The sequence below is a fragment of the Panthera tigris genome, chromosome B4, assembly GCF_018350195.1.
Source record: "Panthera tigris isolate Pti1 chromosome B4, P.tigris_Pti1_mat1.1, whole genome shotgun sequence".
Lineage (NCBI taxonomy): Eukaryota > Metazoa > Chordata > Mammalia > Carnivora > Felidae > Panthera > Panthera tigris.
Genome location: NC_056666.1, coordinates 58352512 through 58377504, shown reverse-complemented (window position 1 = coordinate 58377504; position 24993 = coordinate 58352512). Strand labels below are relative to the sequence as shown.

The following is a 24993-nucleotide window of genomic DNA, read 5'->3' as shown; positions in this document are numbered from 1 at the left end:
ACCTTTCATCGTTGCTAAGGAACTCTCGTGGTAGATTTTCCCCCTTAATTCAATAGCCAGCAAATAAAGCAATAAATTTGAACATGCCCAACCACCAGGAAATCATTTCTCCTGCTAAAAGGAATCGTAATAGGAAGCAGAACTCAGATGGTTTAGCTGATAGTGTTCTGCTCCCATGGGGCCCATTCTTCAGTGGTGAGCTTTCCCAAGAGCTCTGTGTCTGATAAACTGCTCTCCCCTGGAGTCCTGCCCCAGCCAGCTGACATTAAGTGACTGAACACTGAGCAGATCTGTCCCCCTGAGTCAGCCAGGCTCACCCTACTTCCCCAGACAGCAAAAGACTCCAGAGGAGTAAATGCAGACCCAGTGTGATTCAGGGACTTCTGGCATGCACTTCCCTTTTCCCTTCATCTGTTGATTCCTTTAAGCCTGGAAAAACTGGAAAATATTCGTGAAGAAATAGACCTGACCTCTCTCACGCTAGAACACATTGTAACTCAAGAAAAATTGTTCTCCCTTCACTGAGGGGTGGGTGTTATTTAGATTGTTTTAGGGCTCTCCTTATTCTGACAAAAACAATTGCAGTAAAATACTTGCTACATTATGTGGCAAAAATAAATGAAACAAATAAATATGTAAATAAAGAAAAGCCCGTCTAAAGGGTACTTTAAACCCAACGCTTCCATTATGCATCACCTTATCATTCTCTGTAAGTTACTGTGCTATTAGAGTCACCGCCAAGTGAATCCTTATTAAAGATGCAATTACAGGTGGAGTCTGGGTCTTGGACCAAGTGTTTGTTTTGTTTTCTTTCTCTCAATAAATTCCTTGATCTGAATTGCAAGAAAATATGATTTGGCTAACTCTGTAGAGTTGGACTTTTCTTTCACCAGGATTGCCTGTTTGAGAAATACCATGATCCTAAAACATGTCTTATAAGTGATTTAGCTAACCCGGTGATAGTCCCCTGAATAAGAAAAGAAAAAGGCTGCTGAACTTCAAGTTCAAGTGAGATTCGTGAAGGATTAATTAACTATTAAAGCTACCACCCTAGTCATTATCCAGAGAATGGTAACCTGGTACATAATGGGAACATTGTGTTCTAAAATACCCTTTACACAGGATTTACTTTATTTATATATTTATTTGTTTTATTTATTTTTGTCACAAATGTAGCAAGTATTTTATTGCCTTTTTTTGTCAGAATAAAGAGAACCCTAAAACAATATAAATAACATCCACTCCTCAGTGAAGAAAGAATAATTTTTCTTGAATGACAATGTACCCTGGCATGAAAGAGTTCAGTTATCAGACAAATCTTCCTTTCAATGTCTTGCTCAAGGTGCAATCATGTGACTGCTTAGCTCTTAAAGTGTGCTGTTGACACAAATAACATCTCTCTTTATTAGCAAAAAAAATCTCAAAGCCAAAGCCCTAAGAAGAAATGGTGTCAAACAATGTGATTTCAAGAAAAAAAAAACAACAACAAAACACAACAACCCTGTTTCTAATGAGGCTAATTCTTTGATCCATGAGGAGAGGCTGTCAGGTCAACAGAGGTGGAGTTGATTTGGTCTGGAAACCTGGAAGATCAACTTTGGAGAAAGGCAACTTGAACCAGGACCTAAGAAACTTGGTTTCTAGTGCAGAATTTGCCAGTAACATGCTGGATCACCTTAGGCAGTGGTACTGTAGCCATTCCCTCTAGGTTTCAGTTTTCTTGTTTATTAAGTGAGGAGGGAGAGAACTTATTAGTAGATCTGCATGGTAGTTGTTAGCCTGATTGTTAGCCAATTGCACTTGAAATATTATCAATATCAAAGTCAGAAATACTGTTTAATATTAACTGGAAATATGTTTCACATTCAGGTAATTATATTTGGGATTATACAGTGTGTGCATATATATTTTTTTCTCTGCTTATTTCTAAATAATCATGAATTAAAGAGAGTATCAATACAGTTTTAGTTCTAAGAAGGAGACTATAGGGGTAGGATAGTTTGGGCAGGTTCTGTATTTAAGGCACAAAGTCACTTTTACTAAATCCCTACTTAAAATTTTAAATGGAATATTATATTTCCAAGGAACTAATGATCTTACAGGATTTTATGAAATATCTCTGAATTTTCTCCAAGAAGAGGTCTCATTTGAAATTAGTAAGTCTATTTATTCTATAAGAAAAAATTTAAGAGCCTCTTTTTAATGTTTTTAAGTTTATTTTTATTTATTTTGAGAGAGAGCTAGAGAGCAAGTGGGGGAGGGGCAGACAAAGAGAGAGACAGAATCCCAAGCAGGATCTGAGCTATCAGTGCAGAGCCCAACATGGGGATGGAACTCACGAATCGTGAGATCATGACCTGGGCCCAAATCAAGAGCGGGACACTTAACCAACTGAGCCACCCAGGTGCCCCAGTGAGAATGTATTTCTTAATAATTTTTCTACTTTTTTCTTTCTAATCAAGTAACTGGAATAAACTCATTAATTCACTTCACTGTTTCTTGGTGCCTACTAAGTGCATATCACTCTGCTAGAAACTGTGGAGGTTAGCAAAACAAATAAGACACAATCCTGCCCTCTGGGAATTTATGATCAACAAATATAGGATTATATTTATATGCCTACAGGATTCAGACATTTGAAGAAATAATTATATTGGTTATTTCCACATTACATTTGCTTTCTTTCTCCACTTACCTTATTTTAAAGAGGAAAGAAGAAACATATATCATTTTGTAAGACTATACTTATAGAGAAATGCTTTATCATTAGGGAGAAAGTTTTTGTGGTGTAAAGAGAGGAGTCTGTAGTCAGTCTTCTTTTGTCTCGTGATGCTAGGGTTGATACAGTGCAAACCACGTCTGTTTTGAAACACAACCTGCCCTAATCCTTAGGCATCAGGGTGTGTCTGACATTCATGTCAGCACTGCTTTTAAAGGCTGCTGTTTGGCATCACAAAGCAGCTTAAGGGAACACTTGCATAGGTGTGGGGAGCACTGCTATCTACCTCTCCAGTAACTGTAATGTGAGTCTTCTTTCCATACATATAAAGACTAGAGGCATGAAAAATGTCAAAGGGCAGAGGGTTTGGGATGCTGCAATACCAGACAGGGGTTATCTTACTGTGCCCTTGGACTGTGAAGAAAGAATCCCTGATCTAGGATTTCTGTGCCCCCTTATTTTCACACTGAGCTGCATCAGAAATTCGGTAGTTATAGCCTGCATTCTTCAGTCAGTGAAGTTTGGTTATGACTACACAGTGAACAAGTGAAATATATGGTGACTAAACGTGGCTGTAGAGAAAGGTTTGCTTTACTGTTCATTGGGGTCAAGAATTGACTTCATACAGTAACTTGGAGAAGAAAGGAGATACGTTAGAAAGTGGGGGATTTTCCTAACAGTTCAGAGTTGTGTGAAGGTAGAGTTGGTCATCTATCCAGTGTTCACCAGCACAGACAAACCAGAAATATGTTACCATATGTTGAAGATGAGGGAAATCCAGTAGCCACTGGGAATTTGAATTACCCTGTTTCTGTGAGTCTGTGAATTAACTCTTTCATTTTTTAAAAGGTCTCTACTGAAGGAGACTTTGCAGCAGAGTATATTATAGGTTTTCCTAAATTCTGTCCCATGCATTGTAAGTTCTTAGAGACTCTGGTTTTGCCAGAAAAAGGAGTTCTGTGACAAAACACATTTGGAAAATGCTAGACACTAGACACTAGAACCCTCCACTGGAGATTTATAATGCATATAAACAAAGTTGGTAGTAAAAAAAAAAAAAAAGAAAGAAAGAAAAAAAAACTTGTTTAAACTCTGTTTAAATCAGTATTTCTCAAACATGTTTACTCTAGACATTATAACTCTTAATGTTCCATAAAACTAGTGTTCCAAAATCCACAGCTTAAGAAATGATCTGTAGGAAGAAAGAACATGACTTTTTAGTCATGTGAACTTGGATGGCAAGACTGGCTAAGCCACCAATTACCTGCTTGAGCTGAAACAAGCTTCTTGCTCCCACAAGTTTCAATGTCCTTATCTGAAAAATTGAGGAAATACCCATGCGGGATCTTATGAGTATTCAAATAGTTCTTGTAAAGTTCTTGATAGTGTCTGGCCAAGAACAAGTGCCCAGGAAATTGTGACTATGTTTACCAGATACTAATATCACAATCTTTTTTTCACTTGGGCACCTATTTCTCTTGCAGTTTAAAGTGCACTTCCTTTTGTTGGTCTTTGATGAGGATAGGAATAGTGTCATTAATCATTAAAATAACCCTGATTGCATGATTTGATGAAACAGCTGTGGCTTCATCACCTAGTCTTTGCCCCTGGGACAAAAGGCCTCAGCTGCAGTAATCCCCAACCCTTAATTTCAGGGAGCAGCTCAGATTTATTCACTCTTCCCAGATAGACTTGGAACTGAGGGGCACAATATTATAATGGGGTCCTGAGCAGGGTGCTCGAAGGCTGAAGAATATACATTAAAGCAGTATTTTCTTTTACCTCCACAAAACTTTGTTTGAACCCCAGTTATGAGACTAATATTTTAGGATTGTGATGGGTAGTAGACCTAATGCATCCTCCCACTATTCGCATGAAATTTATTGTCTGTATCTTGTATTCTAAATATTTAGTTGTCCTGAATGCAAAAATGGTCCAGCCAATCAATTCATGATCCGTGTCCCCAGGTTCAGCCTCAAAACTTAGGCTATCATCTCCATATTAGTTTTATAGGAGCAAAATTCTAATTAAGAGAGCATCATTTCAATAATGCTTTTCTTTGCAGAACATGACTTCTTTTGGAAATGAGAGACTTAAAAGGAAAAATCCATTACTATTGTAATGAGGTCAAGAGAATGCCTCAGAGTGGATATCCAATGTACTGAGGGACTTTCGGTAGTCAGTGGTTGAGATGCAAATTGAAATATATCTATTGTTGATGATTAGACAGTGTTCTTGTGACAGCTGTTTCTCTCTCTGCCAAGAGTACTTTCCTTTAAGAAAGTATGGTGGTTAAGGGCACAGGCAGACCTGGTTCAAGTGGCCTTGGGTGAGTTGCCTTATCTGATCCTCAGATTCTTCATCTATAGTAGGGGATAATGATTCTGGGGGGTATTACTAAAAGTAAATGTGAAAATAAATGCACGTATATACATAGCACTTGACACATTGGAAGGAAGCACTTAATAAAATTTAGCTATCTTTGTTATCTTTGTATTACTCCACTGTAAGATTGTGCCCCTCAGTTTATTTCTTAATAAATAATGAAATGATTAGTACTATATAACTTTTTATATGTGTTATTGTATTGGATATTGTGAGATGATTAACTGGTACAAAGAAGGCTTCATTCCCACTGGAGTTTAGTCTGCTGTAAATATAATACAGAAATGAGTCATTTCATCTAAATACAGGGAGGAGAAAAGTATTATTAATGGGCTTATTGAGTCTTCATAGTCTGAAGAAATTCAGAAGTCATATATTCCACAACATTTTTCATCAGAGGGAAATATAGTCATAATTAGAGACATCTAGAAATGGCTATTTAATAAACTTCATTTAAATTTTATACTAAGCCTTTAAAATATTTTACTCATTAAATTATATTAATGATTCCAAAATTTATTACCCTCAGTCTTCTTCTGGAAGTTCTATATGGAGTTCAACAACTATTTTTTAATAAAGGGATTCATGACTAAGTGAAATCTAGGTGATTTCTAGATAGCAGAATATATGGGCATGTCTTTGCATTGTTTCTCCAGAAGAAAAATTTAAAGCAATAGCTACGAGAAGGAAAAGTTTAAACAATCCAAATATAAGGTGATAAGAGATCAGCTAGCAGTGAAGGGAAATGGGAACACCAGTTTATTAGAAGGGACTTAGAAGGATGAGTTTTCCTACCACCATAGCTTCTAAACAGTACTTTGGATTTTCATGGCTCTGAGCTTTCCACTTCGAGAGAGAAACATTTCTTATATCAACTAAAGCTTTGTCATTTCTAAATTTAAGAAATGAAGACAAATGATCCATAATTATTCTAATTTTTCCCTAAACCAAAATATGACTTGAGCTGTGAATACACCTTTGGTTTTACTGATTACACTTGTAAATTATGTTGTTTGGACCTCTGGTAGAGACATTGGGAAGAATTGTGGCCCCTGAGGTTACAAACAATCAATGTTTGCGATTTCCTTAGACTAATATTGTCCAACTGAATAGAAATCCTAGCTTTAAGTATCTCAAAATGAATTCTCCTGGAATTCATACCCCAATACAGGGAAATTACTTCATTCCTCACACAACTTTCCTTCTGTTAGTAAACTCACATATCTTCTAAAATCTTCAGCTAAAATTCATAGATTGATTCTGATTTACACATTAAAACAGTGATGTCACTTAGTGCTTTCTCATACAAAACATAGTTGGAGAGAAAAAACCCGTATGTTTTGTATCTTCTCAAAACTCTCAAAATTTTCTCAACACTCTTAGGACAAATTTAACATATCTAGCTTTATTGCAAAGATTGATCAGATTATTTCATTTCTTTCTTTAATGAATAAATGCTCACTATTTCAAAATCACTTCTTTTCTAGCTATAAGTATACAAGAAAATAAAAATGTCATTAAGTGCTTTAGTAAAACCAGGTGCTGGAGTGTGGATAGGGAACAACTGGAACTCTCACGTACTGCTGATGGGAGTGTAAATTCGTATATCCACTTCAGAAAACCATTTTTCAGTGTCTAGTAAAGAGGCATATCCTAGACACGGGGATTAAAAAACACATAGGTATGTTTATAAAAAACGTGTATAATTCTTAAAATACATATATGTAAGAATGTTCATTAGCAGCATTATCCATAACAGGCAGAAATGGAAAGCTATCCAAATGCTTATCAACATGAGAATGGGTAAGAAAAGTGAGGGGTGCCTCAGTTGGTTGCCATGACTCAGCTCAGGTTATGATCTCACAGTTTGTGAGCTCCAGCCCCGCATCGGGCTCTGTGGTAACAGCTCAGAACCTGGAGCCTATTTCAGATTCTGTGCTTCCCTGTCACTCTCTGCCCCTCCCCTGCTCTCTCTCTCTCTTTCTCTCTCTCTCTCAAAGTTTCTTAAAATAAACTTTAAGAAAATTGAAATATATTTATGTAATTGAATACCACACAGCAATGAGACTACTCAAACTACAGCTACACAAAACAATATGGATGAAGCTTAGAAACATAATGTGGGGCAAAAGCAGTACTTACTTATGATACCGTTTACATAAAATTCAAAAATTAAGCCAGGATAGTGACTGTTTTGGGTCCTAGTGACTAGCAGAGGGCAAAAAGGGCAGTTCTGGGAGACTGGAGTTGCTTTGTTTCTTAAGCTGATTAGGCTGTACCCTTGTGATTTGTGTACTTCTCTGAACATGTGTTATACCTCACTAAAAAGTTTTTTTTTAATTTCTCTAGTGTCAAAGTTATGATATTGAACAGATGGCATCCAAATAATGCTATACAAATTAATATGAAAATTGGTTGTAAATTTTTTTCAGAAAAATATTAAAAGATTCAGTACATTTATGACGCAAGTTTCATAAGCTTCTTTCCCTCGTATTTTGAACATGATCCTGTACATTTGGAAGGCCTGCCTGTTTCTTTCAATGCACCATCAGTTAGTCTCTTCTCTGTGTCTGAGATGTAGCTCCCTGACATTGAGGACTGTTAATTTTATAACTTCTATTTACTAGAAATACCTAAAGATCATGAAAAGCATTTGCTTAATCTTTGCAGACATAATACTATAAACATGACTCAAAACTCAGTTTTGCTATAATTAGATTAAAGATGGGTATGTAAAAAGTGTATTATAAACTTAGTGCAATTCAGACATTTGATGTGATGTATTTCACTATTTGAAAACATCTCTCATTAAAGTATGCAACGTTAAGAAATCAATAAAAAAGCAGTTAGAGTGAAATCTCCTTAAAATGAAAGGATCAACTAGAAGATATATTTTTAGACCATGTTTGCCCATTCACGTACATGTATTGAAAGTGTTTCAACATTTCAAGTGACCATAAAAAGAAGGAAACAAATGTTCTTACTAAGGAAAAACCACTTACCTTTTCTGTACTTTTTGTACTATTGACCTCTAACTATTTTATTTTCTTTATTTGTAATGTTTATTCATTTTTGAGAGAGAGAGAGACAGACAGAGACAGAGACAAAGACAGAGACAGAGAGTAAGCGGGAGAGCGGCAGAGAGAGAGGGCAACACAGAATCTGAAGCAGGCTCCAGGCTCTTCTCTGAGCTGTCAGCACAGAGCCTGTCACAGGGCTCGAACTCAAAAACCATGAGATTGTGCCCTGAGTCGAAGTCAGACGCTTAACCAACTGAGCCACACAGGCGCCCCTCTATTTTAGATCAAGTATTCTTTGTTTCACAGGATACTATTTTACATGCAATTAACAATTTAAGCATCGTATTAAAAAGAGAATACCACACTCCAGTAGAGTTCCTTGAGCACCAGACATGGTTCTATCAGTAGCTGGGAGTCCTTGGAAAGTAATTTAGAACGATAGAAAATCAGATGTGAAAAATATCTTAGTCCCAGCCTACCATTTTGCAAATGAGGATGCTAAGACCAAGAAATACTAGGTAATCATAAAGTGCTTATTAGTAGTGGATTCAGGACTGGCCCCTAATTTTCTAAAAACTGCTAAGCCATTGTTATAATTGCCCAAAGAGAGCACTTTCCTTTTGCATAACTTAAAAACAGTATAAATCAAGTCAATCTTAAGACTTACATCTGGCTTTATTTTTAAAAATTACTCAAACTTTTTATTTTCATAGTTCGTTTTCATTTGATTTTGAACAGTTGGTATACAAGTATCTGGGCTTTTTATGCTCTACGTTAAAGCATAGTGTTCTCTGTATTAGACTTTGAGTACTACAGTCAGTCACACAACTCTACATATAAATATCAATATCATTTTAGTTGAGAAGTAGCTTGTTTCATTTCTTTTGTAGTTCGGATTTCCCTTAATTTTGGATTGTGATTCATCGTAGCATTGAAGATCAGTAGAGTTGAGGATCATGGGAAGACAAATCATATAAGAAAAATACATGTTTTTTTCCCAAATCTCATAACATTTCTTTACAAGTCTCATTTTAATAAAAAAAATGGAAAAACAAGTTGCTACCTATTTTATTGCATAGGATGGCAAATGAAACTTTTACTACTTTGAAGTTGTAGTAAGTTTGGTTGCTTACCAAATTGAGAAAATAAAAGCATAACTTTTCTTTTTGGCAGCAAAGATGAAGTAATATAAGAAAAAGTTCAAAATTAAGATTTTCATCTAGACTCTAAATATATGGTTCTTACTAGATGCATAATTTTGTGATGACTAAATGACTTGAAGGCTCAGAAATAAATGAAAAGAACAAGGGGGATATGAGGACTAGGTTTGAGATGGCGCCCTGCCACTTTCATTTTAGGCAAATCACTTGGTCTCTCTGCAGGTTTCATGTGACAATTAGGCCAGATTACATCTGTGAAAGTGCCTTGGAAAATGGATATAAATATACAATTGTAAAATGCCATTCTTGTTGTTAACTCATTCTAGGTGCCTGCTAAAAGCTTGGCACCATTTTACAGGGCCGGAGAGTCCTTTTCTATTTCGCACCTTCCTCCCTTCCAAATTTTAATTTTTTTGCACGAATATTATCCTGGATAGCCTGACTTTAATACTTAGCAGGAGAAGAGTGGGTTCTTACTACATTACAGAGAAAAGTAAGTAGTTGGAATGGGAAAATTATTTCAGTTTTAAGAGATCTCATCAAGAATGCCTTGGATGAAAAGAAAATCCAATGTCTGAGTCACACATCCACCCAAAGATATCACATTGTAATGCTGTTATCAAAATACCTCCATTTCATCACTGATAGTTTCATGAATTGGAGCATATAGAGAAATGTATCTGGTAGAATATATTTTTGCTATTGCTTGCTATGTTTAAGGATAGGTGTATACTAGTCTAGAAAGAATATTCATATTTTTATGCAATATATAAATAGCATACTATGTACTTACAGAACTAAACGTATAACAAATTGTCAATAATCTAAATATACCTAAGGAAAAGAATAATTCAAAGAAGCTCTATAAATGTCACAATGGATTCTGCTACTGATAAATGACTAAGAGGTCATACTTGCAAGTCATTCATTCATTCATTTAACTAATATTAATTAAGTGCCTTGGAAAGGTATTGTACAAGGTGTTAAGGCTTTGTGTAGGTGATGAAGTGCATATTACTCATCCCACAACATTCTTTCCTATCCTTCCTACCACATTTTCTCCATCTTATACCTGAGTTTTTTTTATTTCTTTACTTTAGGTTGTAAGCTCTGTTACATGCTCAGTTGTAAAACAGATATCATGTTTTATAGTGCAAAAAAGCAAATTAGGAGAAAAGAGGACATCTTGGAAAAGATCTTAGTAAGAAAGAAAGAAAGAAAGAAAGAAAGAAAGAAAGAAAGAAAGAAAGAAAGAGAAAGAAAGAAAGAAAGAACTAAAAAAACTAAGATAAAAGCTATAAGAAGCAAGTTATAGTGCTTAGTTTTATTAATTTATTAAAGGATCCTTTGTATAAAGATTCAGTATGGTCAAGATGTCAGTTATTCTCAACTTGAGCTATAAGTTCAATATAATCCCAATCAAAATCCCAGAGAGTTATTGAATACTGAGGAACTTCTTTGAAGCTAATATGGAAAGACAATAGACCCAGAATAGGCAACAGAATATTGGAGGAGAAGAATAAAGAGCACTGATATAACCTGATATCAAGACTTATTATAACACTGCAGTAATAATGTGGAATTGGTAAAATAGCAGACAAATAGATCAGTAGAACATAATAAAGAGCCTAGAAATAGACCCACAAAAATATAGTCAATTGATTTTTGACAAAGAACTGAAAGCAATACAATAAAGCAAAGATAGTTTTTTTAATAAAGTACAATATCCACTCATGATAAAAACTCTCAATAAATTGGGTTTAGAGGAAACATACCTCAACATAATAAAGGGCATATATGCAAAACACACAGCTAATATCTTACTCAGTGGTGAATAACTGAGAGTCTTTCCTTTAAGATCAGGAACAAGACAGGGATGTCCAATCTTACCACTTTTATTCAACACAGTACTGTAAGTCCTAGCCATAGCAATCAGACAAGAAAAATAAATAAAAGGCATCCAAATCAGTAAGGAAACACTAAAACTTTCACTATTTGCAGATGACATGATAGATACTATATATAGAAAACGTGAAAGACTCCACCACAAACACTACTTAAATGACAAATGTATTCAACAAAGTCATAGAATACAAAATAAATATACAGAAATCTGTTGCATTTCTCTTCCCTAAATATAAAGTGGCAGAAAGAGAATTTAAGAAAATAATTCTATTCACAATTGCACCAAAAATAATAAAACATCTGGGTGTAAGCTTAACCAAGGATGCAAAGACTTGTGCTCTAAAAATAATTACATAATTGATGACAGAAATTGATGATTACACAAATTGAAAGATATTCTATGCTCATGGATTGAAAGAAAAAATATTGTTAAAATGTCCATACTGTCCAAAGCAATCTACAGATTTAATGCAATCCCTATAAAAATACCAAAACCCATTTTTTACAGAACTAAAAAAAAAATCATAACATTTGTACGGAAAGACTAACAACCCTAAACAGTGTCTTTCAAAGAGCAAAAGTTCTTAATTTTGATGAAGTCTCATTTATTAATTTTCTTTCTTTTATGAACTGTACTTTTGTTTTTTGCGTATTGTGTGAGGAATGGACCAGAGTTTTTGTTTTGTATCAGTTATTCCAGAATCATTTGTTGAAAAGCCTTCCCTTTATCCACTGGATTTCCTTTACACATTTGTCAAAAATCAATTGACCACTTCAAGTAACCCACAAAAAACTATTAGAGCTAATAAACGATATCAGGCTGTAATTGTAGATTTATCTATTTCTCCTTGCAGTTATACCCATTTTGTTTCACATATTTTGAAAGTCTGTGCCTGAATGTGCCTAAATGTTTAAGATTATGATATCCTGTTGATGAATTGATCCCTTTATCATTAAGAAATGCTTCTCTTTATTGGTGGGAATATTGTTTACTCTGATGTTAATTAGCCACTACAACTTTCTTTTGATTCACATTAGCAGACTATATTATTTTCCTTTACATTCAACTTATTTGTAGCTTTTATACCAAACCATATAGTTGGGTCTGTTTTATCTAATATAATAAGCTCTGCCTTTAATTGATGTGTTCATACCCTTTACATTCAATGTGACTTTTGAATCTATCATCTTGCTATTTATTTTCTATTTGTCTCATGTGTTCTTTATTGCATTGTCTGTCTAGTATTCTTGAGTTGAGTATTATTGTATGATTCCATTTCATCTGCTTTGTTAGCATATTAGCTATGACTGACTCTTTGCATTAGTTTAGTTGTTGCTTTAAGGTTTATGGTATACATCTTTATCAGTCTAACTTTTAGCATTAATATACTTCAAGCACATTGTAAGATCCTTACAAAACACACTTCTGTTTCTCTCTGTCAGTCTTTGTGCTATTGTTATCATACATTTTACTTCTATATATATATTATAAACTCTAAAATGCATTATTAATATTTTTGTTTTAACCTCTCAATTAACTTTCAAAGAGATTAAATAATAAAAAAAATATATCTGTATTTACAAAGGTAGTTACTACCATTTCTGGTTCTTTATTCTTTTTTGTAGGTTCAAGTTTTTGTCAGATTTTATTTTACTCTGCTTAAAGGATTTACTTTAACATACTTGTAGTTATATTGTCAGGTTGTTATTATTTTCTTCTTTTATATGTTAAAAAAAAGCATTTATTTTATCTTTGTTCCTAAAAGATATTTTCATTGGGTGAAAAATTCTAGGTTGACAACTTTTTTTTTCCTGTCAGTACTTTAAAGATGTTGCTCTGGTACTTCCTAGCTTACATAGTTTCAATGAGAAATCTGCTGTCATGTTCATTTTTGTTCCTCTGTATGTAACATATAATTTCCCCTCCTCCTATTTGGCTTTTGAGATTTTTCTCTTTAATTTGTCTTTAAGGAATTTTATTATGATTTTTTGGTATATTTTTATTTTTGTTAGAAGTTTTCTGAGGTACTTATATGTGTATATTTATAGTTTTTATCAAATTTGGAAACATTTTGACATTTTTTTCCCAAATATTTTCCCCCACTCCATTTGTGACTCTAATTACATATATATTTGGATACTTGAAATAATTTTCAATGTATTTCATTTTGGAGAGTCTCTATAGCTATGTCATTGAGTTCACTAGGCTTTACTTCTGAAATGTCTAATCTGCTTTTAATCTCACCCAGTATGTTTTTTATTTTAACATTATAGATTTCATCTCTAAAAAATCAATTTTTGTCTTTTTAATATGTTCTATGTCTTTACTTAATATGTTTAATTTTTCTGCTATATTTTTGAACATATAAGACATAACTAGAATTAATAATTTAATGCCTTTGTTGACTAATTCTATACCTGTGTCATTTCTGAATCAGTTTTGATTGATTATTTTATTTTTCTCCTCTTCATACCCTGTTATTTTTGGTTGCATGATAGACATTGTGTAATTTTCCTACTTAAGTGCTGGATATTTTTGTGTTCCTGTAATTATTTATTGAGCTTTGTTCTGGGACAGTTATTTGGAAATAGATGATCCTTTTGGACCATTCTTTCAAAGTTTGTTAAAAGGGACCAGAGTGATGTTTAATCCAAGGTTAATTTTCTCCACTGTTAAGGCAAAATATTTATGAGTATTCTAATTCATTCCCCATGGATCATATAGTTTTCTATTTTGGCTATTGGGTTGGCATTATTCCTGCCCCTTTGAGAGTGTCAGACACTGTCCCTCTAATAATTTCTACTGGATCTTTATCCAGTATGGATAGTTTCTTTGTACACATGCTTAATCAGTATTCAACTGAATTCTTGACAGGGACTTTCTGCAGTTCTCAGAGTTCTCTCTGTACAGCTTTCTCCTTTCCTGTACAATGCCCTGGAAACTGTAACCACTTTGACTTCTCCAGATTCCTAGCTCTGTCTCCTTACTTCAGGGAGATTGCCAGACTCTGCCTGTATTTCCCTTCTCTGTGCTGTGGCCAAGAAATGTTCTTCAAAGGAGTAAGCTGCAGCAATTATTGGGCTGACTTTGCTTATTTTCTTTTTCTTAAGGTCATTGTCTTTGTTGTGTCAGGTCCTGTTGTTTCATATATTTTGTCCATTTTCAAAGTTGTTTAAATAGGAGAGCAAATACATATCCTTTTAGTCCTTCTTGGTCAGACATAGAAGTCAGAGTGAACTATTTTTAGAAATATTATGACAAGTAGATCTTCAGTGGAATGTGGAAACTAACACTTACTGAGAATTTATTATTTTGGGCTCTGTGTTCAATTCATATTATCTAAACCACAAGGTGAGATAAATACCATGAACTCAATTTATAGGTAAAACAGAGACTAGAATAATTTATACAAAAGCATACAGCTAATAAATAACAGAGCTAATTTAAGTCTAGTTTTGTTTTCTTCTTGAAGACATTCTCACACTAGACAGTCCATGTAGACCTCTGCTAATAAATTTTCACCCTTAAAAGTGTATTTACCAGCCTACCACCAAACAATGTTCTATTGGAGCCTATAGGAGGAGACTTGGCTCACAGGAACATGTATAATATATGGTTTTCCTAAATAAGTCCAATATCTCACATTGGTTCCTCAGAATGGGTGAACAAAAGACCATAATGCATCTAAATGTGACCAAATAATAATAGGTCAAAACCCATTTCCTACTAATGCCAGTTTAGCAGCATCATCTACACATTCAAAGGCTTGTTTGCATCATTTCTACATAGTGCTTAAAGTTGAGATTCATGTATTGGTATGCTAGAGAATTTTTACTCTATAGTCAATGTGCACATTTTGTTTTGTTTTGTTTTTTAGAATTCAAAAAGTAGCATGGTAAATACTTTAGCTACAATTTAAGGGGAAAATATATATTATAACTTCCAAAATAATTCCTGGACCCAGTGTTTCTGGACTTTGATCAACTGGAATGTGTTCTATAAATGAATCTCCCTTATTATAATAACATTGTACTCTCACAGGGTAGACACAGGGTTTTGACCCTCTGAAGTGACCCATGAGAGAGGCTGAGCCACTGAGTAACCATGGGATATAGCAGTATTATCTCTCTTGCACCTTAACCTTTCTTGTGGCATCTTTCTTCCCAGAAACCAATTCTTTATCATCATGTTGTGAAACATTATCAGTATACCCTCAATCTCCCACACACCTTTCCACAAGTGAGGCATGCCTGGGAATCATATCTTCTCACTATTGGAATGGGAATCCTTATATTTAAATGTTGTTGTCATTTGCTTATCATGAAAAGATGAGAAACACTGAGCTGGGCTGTTGATATCATGTGCCTATCAAATAAATTTCAGTAAATTCTTCATAGATAAACAATCCTTCTTGAATATTTAAATAAATGAACAAATATATATTGTATTCCACTCAAGTTATACACTAACTTTTATACACTCTCTTTATATAGCTAAATGTATCTATACTGGTACTTAAAAACATGACAATTGAGGTGGAAAGTTTTTGGACATAGAACTTCGGTCAATGTCTGAATATGAAAACATTCAGCATTAGAGTAAAGAAGAGAATTGGGAATTCATCTGTTAGGGGCTAATTTTCACTCAAAAACATTCCAGATTTATCAATGTAACTGTTTACATAATTCAAGAACACATGTGCATTACATTTGTAAAATCCATGGCATGAGTAGACCCTGTGAAAGGACAGTAGCAGCAGCCAGAGGTGCAATGAGATCAAAATTTCATTCTTTAAAATTACAAACCCTTCAGACAGTTAGCATAAGGTCTTGCATAGAGAAAGTGCTAAATAAATGTTTGCTAGATTTGAATCAAATAAGGATTGATCATACACATGAATGCATTGTTTCTGGGAAAGTCATGTAGAACTTGACCACATGCCTATGGATTCTCCAGGTTGGCTGCTCCTCTGCCGGCTCCAACTATTACTATTATTACTATTACTGTCGTGTCCTGGGACATTGTACTTCTGGCCTTTAGAGTGAGGTTTTATAAAAATCAGCACATAAATTAAATGTCTGGTCAATAGCAGCCAATATGTATTGTCCAATACTTGAATTGTCCACATGATTAAATATATGACTTAAAACTTCTTTAGTACTCCTTCAGGACAGATTTAAAGAGTTCAAATTGAAGTCAAAACTTCAAATTTATTTTCAATTATATGTAATGTCATAAAAGCTCCCTTAGATGTGAGAAATGGAAAATAGTCTCTTACTATTTACCTTTTAGGAAAATGACCAGCAAGCAGAAAAGGAAATGTACTCACTAGGTGATATAAAAACCAATACTATGTGGTTACATGTATGGAGCAGACTTTTAAGCCAGTTACCAAGTCTAATTCAAGAACATGTGACAATGCACCTAGATTCCTAGATAGTCCCAGAAGGGAGACCCTGGACATCCTACACCCAAGCAAGTAAGGGCTGGAGGCATTGAGATTATGAAATTAAAATCATTAATTATGTTAGATGTTGTTCCATATCTACACGGTCACTCCTTCAATTCCTTCAGAGCTCTTTGTTTAAATGCCCCTTAGTAGAGACATCTTTATTCATCACAGTCTTATCTTTATCTAGTTCCTCACTCTGTTATGTTTATTCTCTTTCTTCTTACTCTGTTTTATTTTTCTTATTAGCACTTATACCACCTAACATAATATATATTTACATTGACTTGTTAATTTCATTAACAGGGAATTTGGTTCATCCACTTCTGTGTTTCTAGCACTTATAACAGAAGCACATAGTATATGCTCTATCAATCATTCACTCAATCTGTATTAATAAACACAATTGAACATATGGATAATTATTATCTATATACTACCTGCTCTGAACTAGGCATTAGGTAGATAGTAAAGAACTGGCTGTCTTCATGGAGTTTACTGTTTTGGGGGATGATCAGTGAAGCTAAGAAGCTGAGATGTCAGTTTTCTCAATAATTTGTCTCTTTATACTCTTTACTCCCCGCTTCAAAACGTAGCATTACTGTCAAGGAAGTAGTGCTCTTCACAGGTTAACAGACCCTCAGGCAGTCTAAATAACTTTTCCTTTTGAACTTCAAAGCTGTCTTTGATGTTCATTATAGTGTCTGGAGAAAGCTAGCACATGGTAAGCTTTGCCCTCACATCTGTTTGGCTGACCTCATTGTTCTGTGCTCTCTCAGGCCAAAGGACACAAAAAGGACAATGACTGTATCTAAGGGATGAAATATTTACTTGACCCTTTCCTCTCAGAGAACACTCCATCCTGGCTCACCTAAATGTCTTGGGTCTGAGGTTAAGCTATTTCCATAACATGGTCTGGAAAATTTCTAAGCAGTTTCTCAGAAGGCAGAGGTGTCTCTTCCTCAACACCACTATTCTTTCCCTAGAAAACACATAGTACATATTATTCCACCTGGAAACAGGAAAACATTAGGCTTACCAGAATGTAATCAGGCTGTTGGTTGTTAAAGTAGAAGTTCAGTGCTACTGGGGCAGCATGGCACAACTGAGAAGAAAAGCAACTGAGAGGCCAGAGGTCATGTATTTGAGTCTATAATTTACTACTTGCCAGCTCTGTGACCTTGCTGAATAAATGCTGAGAATAATAGCAATATTTATCTGCTATGAAAATGTTGAGGGTTAAATAGGAGAATATATGTAAAATGCACTAAGCACTTGTTATATATCTCATTCAAAACTTTTGCTGTCATTAACATTAGAATAACAGCTCAGATTTCTTTCTTTTTTAATTTTTTTTTTGGCAGGGAGAGCACAAGTGAGGGAGGGGCAGAGGGGGGAACAGAGGATCTGAAGCAGGCTCTGTGCTGTCAGCACAGAGCCCAGCATGGGGCTTGAACCCATGAACCGTGAGATCACGACCTGAGCTGAATTCGGACACTCAACCGACTGAGCCACCCAGGCACCCCAATAGCTCAGACTTCTTAATATTAGATATTTAGGATAAAGCCTAGATATTAGATTCCAGACTAACTCAAGCAGCGTCTTTATTTAGATTTAAATTTCGGTATTAAAAATGAGAGATTTGTGTTGCATCTTCCACTGTTATCTGTCAGTACATGTCTGTGGCTATTCCTTGCATATGAATACCAACTTCACGTTTGTACATTGACATATACATCAATGAGTTGATCAGTTGACCAATTGATAGAGGTTTATATTCTGACTTTCCCAATGAAGTAAAAAAATTCTCATGAGCTTTCTTGCATCTGCCATCTCCATACTTCTCCACAGTCCAGACCAGACCTCACAATATGTCCTTCCTGCTTCCTAGAGCTGTGGACACAGGGACCACAAATTCCTCCACATTTATACATATTAATAAAATTAAAAGAGAACCACTGATTGAAATCTCCTAAACTTTAAAGTTTATCATTTTCTGACTTGAAGTAATCAGTGTCACTTTCTTATTATTTACTGACTTGAGTGACCAATGTTCCAGAGAGAAAAATTTATACTTAGCCCTTAGGTATAATTAGAAGCCTGCCCCCTGTCCGAACTGCAGCTCTAACAATAAGCTAATAAGCCACTGTCATAGAAAGATTGAGCTTCTGGGTCTATTGCCTTTTGATGTGCCCTGGGGAGTGGTAGCTGTTTAGGAATTATTTCTCTGTTGGTTATAGTCCTCTGGGGCCTACTAGCATAGGTACCAGTGGCCGTCAGACCCAAGCAATGTAGCGCAGGAGCCATAAAAATCAAGGCACCAGAGAAGGCTATAAACTTCCTTCTGGAAGACACAGGCAAAGTGGAGCAAGGCAGAGAGAGTGTGCAAAGATGCATCCACCGGCTTGGATGTGCCAAAACAGAAGCCTGCCCCTCAGGCCAGAGTGCCTGGATGCAAATAGGCCTCTTTCTCAGGAAGACGAGGGTGTGTTTCAGCCTGCTATGTCTGCAGTGCCCTGGGAGTGATATTCTGCCAAGAAGTGAATCTCTGATTGCTATAGTCCTGTGGGACACAGGAATGCAAGCTTACCTTGGTCTCCAGGGCCAGCCAATCAGAGGGTGTTCCCTGGATGGCAGCTGCAAAACTGGGTCTCCAGATGTAGGTAGAAGCTCCCCTTCGAGAGGTACTGACACTCTTATGTGCAGCAGCAGGAGAACGCAAAAATGGTGAGTACTGTTTGGAAAGAGGCAGAGGGGAAGTACAACAATGGTTCCCACTGAAAACAGAAAAGAAAAAGAAGAGAAGAAACGGAAAAGAAAAGAAGAAAAAAATAAGGGAAAAAAGGAAAAAAAAAGAAGAGGAAAAGAAGATAGTACCTACTGGTTTTAGCAAGGCAGAGCAAGAGCAGGAAGACGTCACCTACCAGCCTCTGTCCCTGAAGAGTATCTCAGCAGGCTGTTGCACCTCAGACCAGTGCTTCAAAATTAGGAAATGAGACTCTTTCACACAAAGTCTAGGTGAACTCTTTTCAAAGGCTTTTTCTGCACTGGGCCCTGGGGCAGGTAAGTCTGTGGGTGAGCCCTTTAAAAGCTGTTCCATAGCTCACCACAGCCACGTGGGTCTCATGGGCACAAGCCCCAATGGTCTTCAAGCCAGGTGTTTTGGGGATTTGTCTCTCAGGTGGAGCCTCAAAAGTTGGAGTGCCTCATGTGGGGTACGAACCCTTCACTCCTCAGGTAGAAGCTCCTGGTTTTGAGTCTGTTCCCAAATGTGGGTTGCCACACCAGTGTTGGGGCTTATGGCAAGAATGTGTCTCAGCCTTTCCTTTCTGCTTCGAATGTGAAGGGGTCTCTCTCCCTTAGTTTTTTTAGGGTTTATTTTCAGAGGAAATTGTTCCATATATAGCTACAAATTTGGTGTGTGCATATGTGCATAGATAGAGGTGAGTTTATGATCATCTCACATCACCATTTTGAACTGGACCCCCTATTTATTTTTTTACATCAATTATTTTGTGTTAAAAGTAAATTATCAAAAAGTAAATTGTAGCAATTGTAAATGGGATCAATCCCTTGATTTCTTTTTCTGTTGCTTCATTATTGGTGTCTAGGAATGTAGCGGATTTCTGTGCATTGGTTTTATATCCTGTGACTTTGCTGAATTCACGGATCTGTTCTAGCAGTTTTTTGGTGGAATCTTTTGGGTTTTCCATATAAAGTATCATGTCATCTGTGAAGAGTGAAAGTTTGACCTCCTCCTGGCTAATTTGGATGCCTTTTATTCCTTTGTGTTGTCTGACTGCTGAGGCTAAGACTTCCAGTATTATGTAGAGTAACAGTGGCGAGAGTGGACATCCCTGTCTTGTTCTTGACTTTAGCGGGAAAGCTCTCAGGTTTTCTCCATTCAGGATGTTAATGGTGGGTCTTTCATATATGGCTTTTATGATCTTGAGGTATGATCCTTCCATCCCTACTTTTTTGAGAGTTTTTATCAAGAAAGGATGCTGTATTTTGTCAAATGCTTTCTCTGCATCTATTGAGAGGATCATGTGGTTCTTGACCTTTCTTTTATTGATGTGATGTATCACATTGATTATTTTGCAGGTAGTGAACCAGCCCTGCCTCCCAAGTATAAATCTCCCTTGGTCGTGGTGAATAATTCTTTTAATGTATTCTTGAATCCAGTTGGCTCATATCTTGTTGAGGATTTTTGCCTCTGTGTTCATTAGGGAAATTAGTCTGTAGTTCTCCTTTTTAGTGGGATCTTTGTCTGGTTTTGGAATCAAGGTAATGCTGGCTTCATAGAAAGAGTTTGGAAGTTTTCCTTCCATTTCTATATTTTGGAACAGCTTCAAAAGAATAAGTGTTAACTCTTCCTTAAATGTTAGGTAAAATTCCCCTGGAAAGCTATCCATCCAGCCCTGGACTCTTGTTTTTGGGGAGATTTTTGATTACTAATTCGATTTCTTTACTGGTTATTGGTCTGTCCAAATTTTCTATTTCTTCTTGTTTCAGTTTTGGCAGTTTATATGTTTCTAGGAATTTGTCCATTTCTTCCAGATTGCCCATTTATTGGCATATAATGGCTCATAATATTCTCTTATTATTCTTTATATTTCTGCAGTGTTGGTTGTAGTCTTTCCTCTTTCATTCTTGATTTTACTTATTTGAGTCCTTTCCTTTTTCTTTTTGAACATACTGGCAAGGGGTTTATCAATTTTGTCAATTCTTTCAAAGAACCAGCTCCTGCTTTCATTGATTTGTTCTACTGCGTTTTTGTTTGTTTATTTGTTTGGGGTTTTTTTATTTGTTTGTTTCAATAGCATTGATTTCTGTTCTAATCTTTGTTATTTTCTGTCTTCTGCTGGTCTTGTGTTTTATTTGCCGTTCTTTTTCCAGCTCTTTAAGGTGTAAAGTTAGGTTGTGTATATGAGACTTTCTTCCTTCTTCAAGAAGGCCTAGATTGCTATATACTTCCCTCTTATGACTCCCTTTGCTGCATCCCAGAGGTTTTGGGCTGTGGTGTTATCATTTTCAATGATTTCCATGTACTTTTTAAATTCCTCTTTAACTTCTTGGTTAGCCCATTTGTTCTTTAGTAGGATGTTCTTTAGTCTCCGAGTATCTGTTATCTTTCCAAATTTTTTCTTGTGATTGATTTCGAGTTTCATAGTGTTGTGGTATGAAATTATGCACAGTATGATCTCGATCTTTTGGTACTTGCTGAGGGCTGATTTGTGTCCCAGTATGTGATCTACTCTGGAGAATGTTCCATGTGCACTCGAGAAGAATGTGTATTCTGTTGGTTTTAGGATAAAATATGGTCCTGTACATATCTGTTAAGTCTATCTGGTCCAGTGAGCCATTCAAAGCCGTTGTTTACTTGTTGATTTTCTGTTTAGATGATCTTTCCATTGCTGTAAGTAGGGTGTTGAAGCCACTTAATATTGTGGCATTATTATCAATGAGTTTCTTTATATTTGTGATTAATTGATTTATATATTTGAGTTATTTTACATTTGGAGCATAATTGTTTACAATTATTAGAACTTTTTGGTGGGTAGACCCCTTAATTATGATATAGTGCCTTTTTTATCTCTTGTTACAGTCTTTATTATCAAATCTAGATTATCTGGTATAGGTATGGCTACTCCAGCTTTCTTTTGGCAACTGTTAGCATGATAGATGGTTCTCCATCCCCTTACTTTCTATCTGAATGTGTCTTTAGATCTAAAATGGGTCTGTTGTAAATAGCATATAGATGTGTCTTTTTTTTCTTATCCATTCTTTTACCCTATGTCTTTTGATTGGGGCATTTAGTCCATTGACGTTTAGAGTTAGTACTGAAAGATATGAATTCATTGCCATTATGTTGGTGGTGTTCTCTGGTCCTTTCTAGTTTTTGTTGCTTTTGGTCTTTTTTTTTTTTTCTTTTCATCTTTTCTCCCCTCAGAGAGTCCCTCTTAAAATTCCTTGCAGGGCTGGTTTAGTGGTCACAAATTCCTTTAGCTTTTGTTTGTCTGGGAAACTTTTTATCTCTTCTTCTATTTTGAATGACAGCCTTGCTGGATAAAGAATTCTTGGCTGCATATTTTTCCATTTAGCATATTGAATATATCCTGCCACTCCTTTCTGGCCTGCCAAGTTTTTGTGGATATGTCTGCTGTGAACCTGATTTGTCTTCCCTTGTAGGGTAAGGCCTTATGTTCCCTTGCTGCTTTCATGATTCTTTCCTTGTCTGAGTATTTTGTGAATATGACTATGATGTGCCTTGTTGATGGTTGGTTTCTTTTGAATCTAATGGGAGTTCTCTGTGCTTCCTGGATTTTGATGTCTGTGTCTTTCCCCAGGTTAGGAAAATTTTCCACTATGATTTGCTCACAAAAACCTTCTACCCCTTTTTCTCTCTCTTCATCTTCTGGGACCCCTATGATTCTGATTCTGATGTTATTACTTTTTTATAAGTCACTAAGTTCTCTAATTCTTATATCGTGCTTTTTTGCCTTAGTCTCCTTTTTTTTTTTTTTCTGCTTCATTATTCTCCATAAGTTTGTCCTCTATATCACTGATTTGCTGCTTTGCTTCACCCATCCTCGCCACCATGGCATTCTTTCGAGATTGCAGCTCAGTTATAGCATTTTAAATTTCTTCCTGACTAGCTTTTACTTCTTTTATCTCAGAAGAAGGGATTCTAACCTATTTTCAACCCCAGATAGTATTCTTATTATCATGATTCTAAATTCTGGTTCAAACATATTGCTTGTATCTGTGTTGATTAATTCCCTGACTTTCATTTCTTCCTGTTCTTTCTTTTGGGGTGAATTACTTTGTTTTGTCATTTTGAAGGAAGAAAATAAATTAATTAAGTAGATAAATAAATACATAATTAAAAACAACATTAAAATAATCAAATAAAAGACGCTAGATCCTAGGTGGGTTTTGGTCTGGTTGTTGATCTCTATTCTTGATAGAATAGAGAAAAAAAAGGGAAAGGAAAGGAAAGAAAAGAAAAGAAAAGAAAAGAGAAAAGAAAAGAAAGAAAAACAAAGGAAATCGTTTAAAAATTTGAAAAAAAATGAATACAATAAAATAGAATAAAATGATGAATGTAGAATAGAATTTTTAAAAATTACAAAAAGTGAAAAATATAGTAGAAAAAATTAAAGAAAAATCTTTTTTATAAAAACAAAAAATAAAAATAATTTTTCCCTTTCTGTATTCAAGAATAAGAAAAGAAAAAGGGAAAAAAATAAATAGATGCACCAGCAAACAGAATGAAATAAGATTGAAATTACATCCAGTTTCCCCTAGAAGTCAAACTATGAAGCACTTTATAATCCATAAACTAAGCTGGCGGAGAGAATTGTGTTCCTCAAGAGCAGCGTTGGTCCAGTTGTGCGGGGCTTAGTGTAATGGCTCCGTTCTCCACTAGATGGCGCTGCTTAATTTACTGGGGGGATTGTTGTGGCGTTTGTAGGCGTGTATGCGCATGCGCCGGAGGGGCGAACATGGCATCACCCAGCTACCCGGCTCTAGTTTCAGAACTCTGTGCTCTTCCTGACCAGCAATCAAGCACCCTTCCTTTGTCTCTGGCTTCTGTCCACTCCCACTTCTACAGTCTGTGACCAAGTCTTCAGACTACCAGGTGGCAACTCCCTCTTGAATTTTACCTCAAATGGGGCTGTTTTCCAACCCCTCACTTCTGAGGGGCTGCACTTTGACCTGCTCAAACTCGCTGGGCGAGGGTCTCCCTGAGCAATCGCGGGGTGCCGGCCACCCCGGGAACATTCGCTCCATCGTCCTGCTGTCGCTGTCCAGAGACTGCGGCAGCTGCCCACCTACCCCAGAAAAAGTTTGCGTGATGGCGTAGCAGCAGCGTTTCAGGGATTATGGTAAATCTCGTGATTTTTCTTTTGGATATGCATGCAGGAGTAGAGTTACTGGTTTATAATTTATATACCTTTACCTTTACTAAAAATGTCAAATTGCATTTAAAAGTGGTTATACCAATTTAGACTCTCAGAAATAGTATACAAGGAACCTAATACAAACCTTAAAACTCAGTGGAACTCCAAAAATATTTATTGTGCTGAACTGAGGACTAATATGTTTAAGCGTTAATAATCTAAGTTACTTACCATAATATGGATTACTTTATTAGATCTTTTTTTATATATTTTTATTTTATGTTCTCTCTCTCTCTCTATATATATATATATATATAAAGAGAGAGTGTGTGTGCGAGCAAGATGGGGACAAGGGCAGAGGGTGAGAGAGAGTATCTCAAGAAGCATGCTCCATGCTCAGTGGGGAGCCCAACACAGGGTTTGATCCCAGGACCCTGGGATCATTAC

The 24993-nt window shown here is 35.8% G+C and overlaps 1 protein-coding gene across 14 annotated transcripts in view; it reads left to right on the top strand.

The window, feature by feature from the left end:
• LMNTD1 (lamin tail domain containing 1) overlaps positions 1–24993 on the top strand; it is a 452554-nt gene that overhangs the window by 183535 nt on the left and 244026 nt on the right. Inside the window, exon 1 of one of the 14 annotated variants that reach the window (XM_042991978.1) lies at positions 24513–24531. The exons of the other annotated variants lie outside the window; for them this stretch is intronic. The gene's annotated coding sequence lies outside the window, so the exon portion shown is untranslated. Of the gene's footprint in view, positions 1–24512; positions 24532–24993 lie in introns of those variants that run through there. 14 annotated transcript variants of the gene reach the window in all.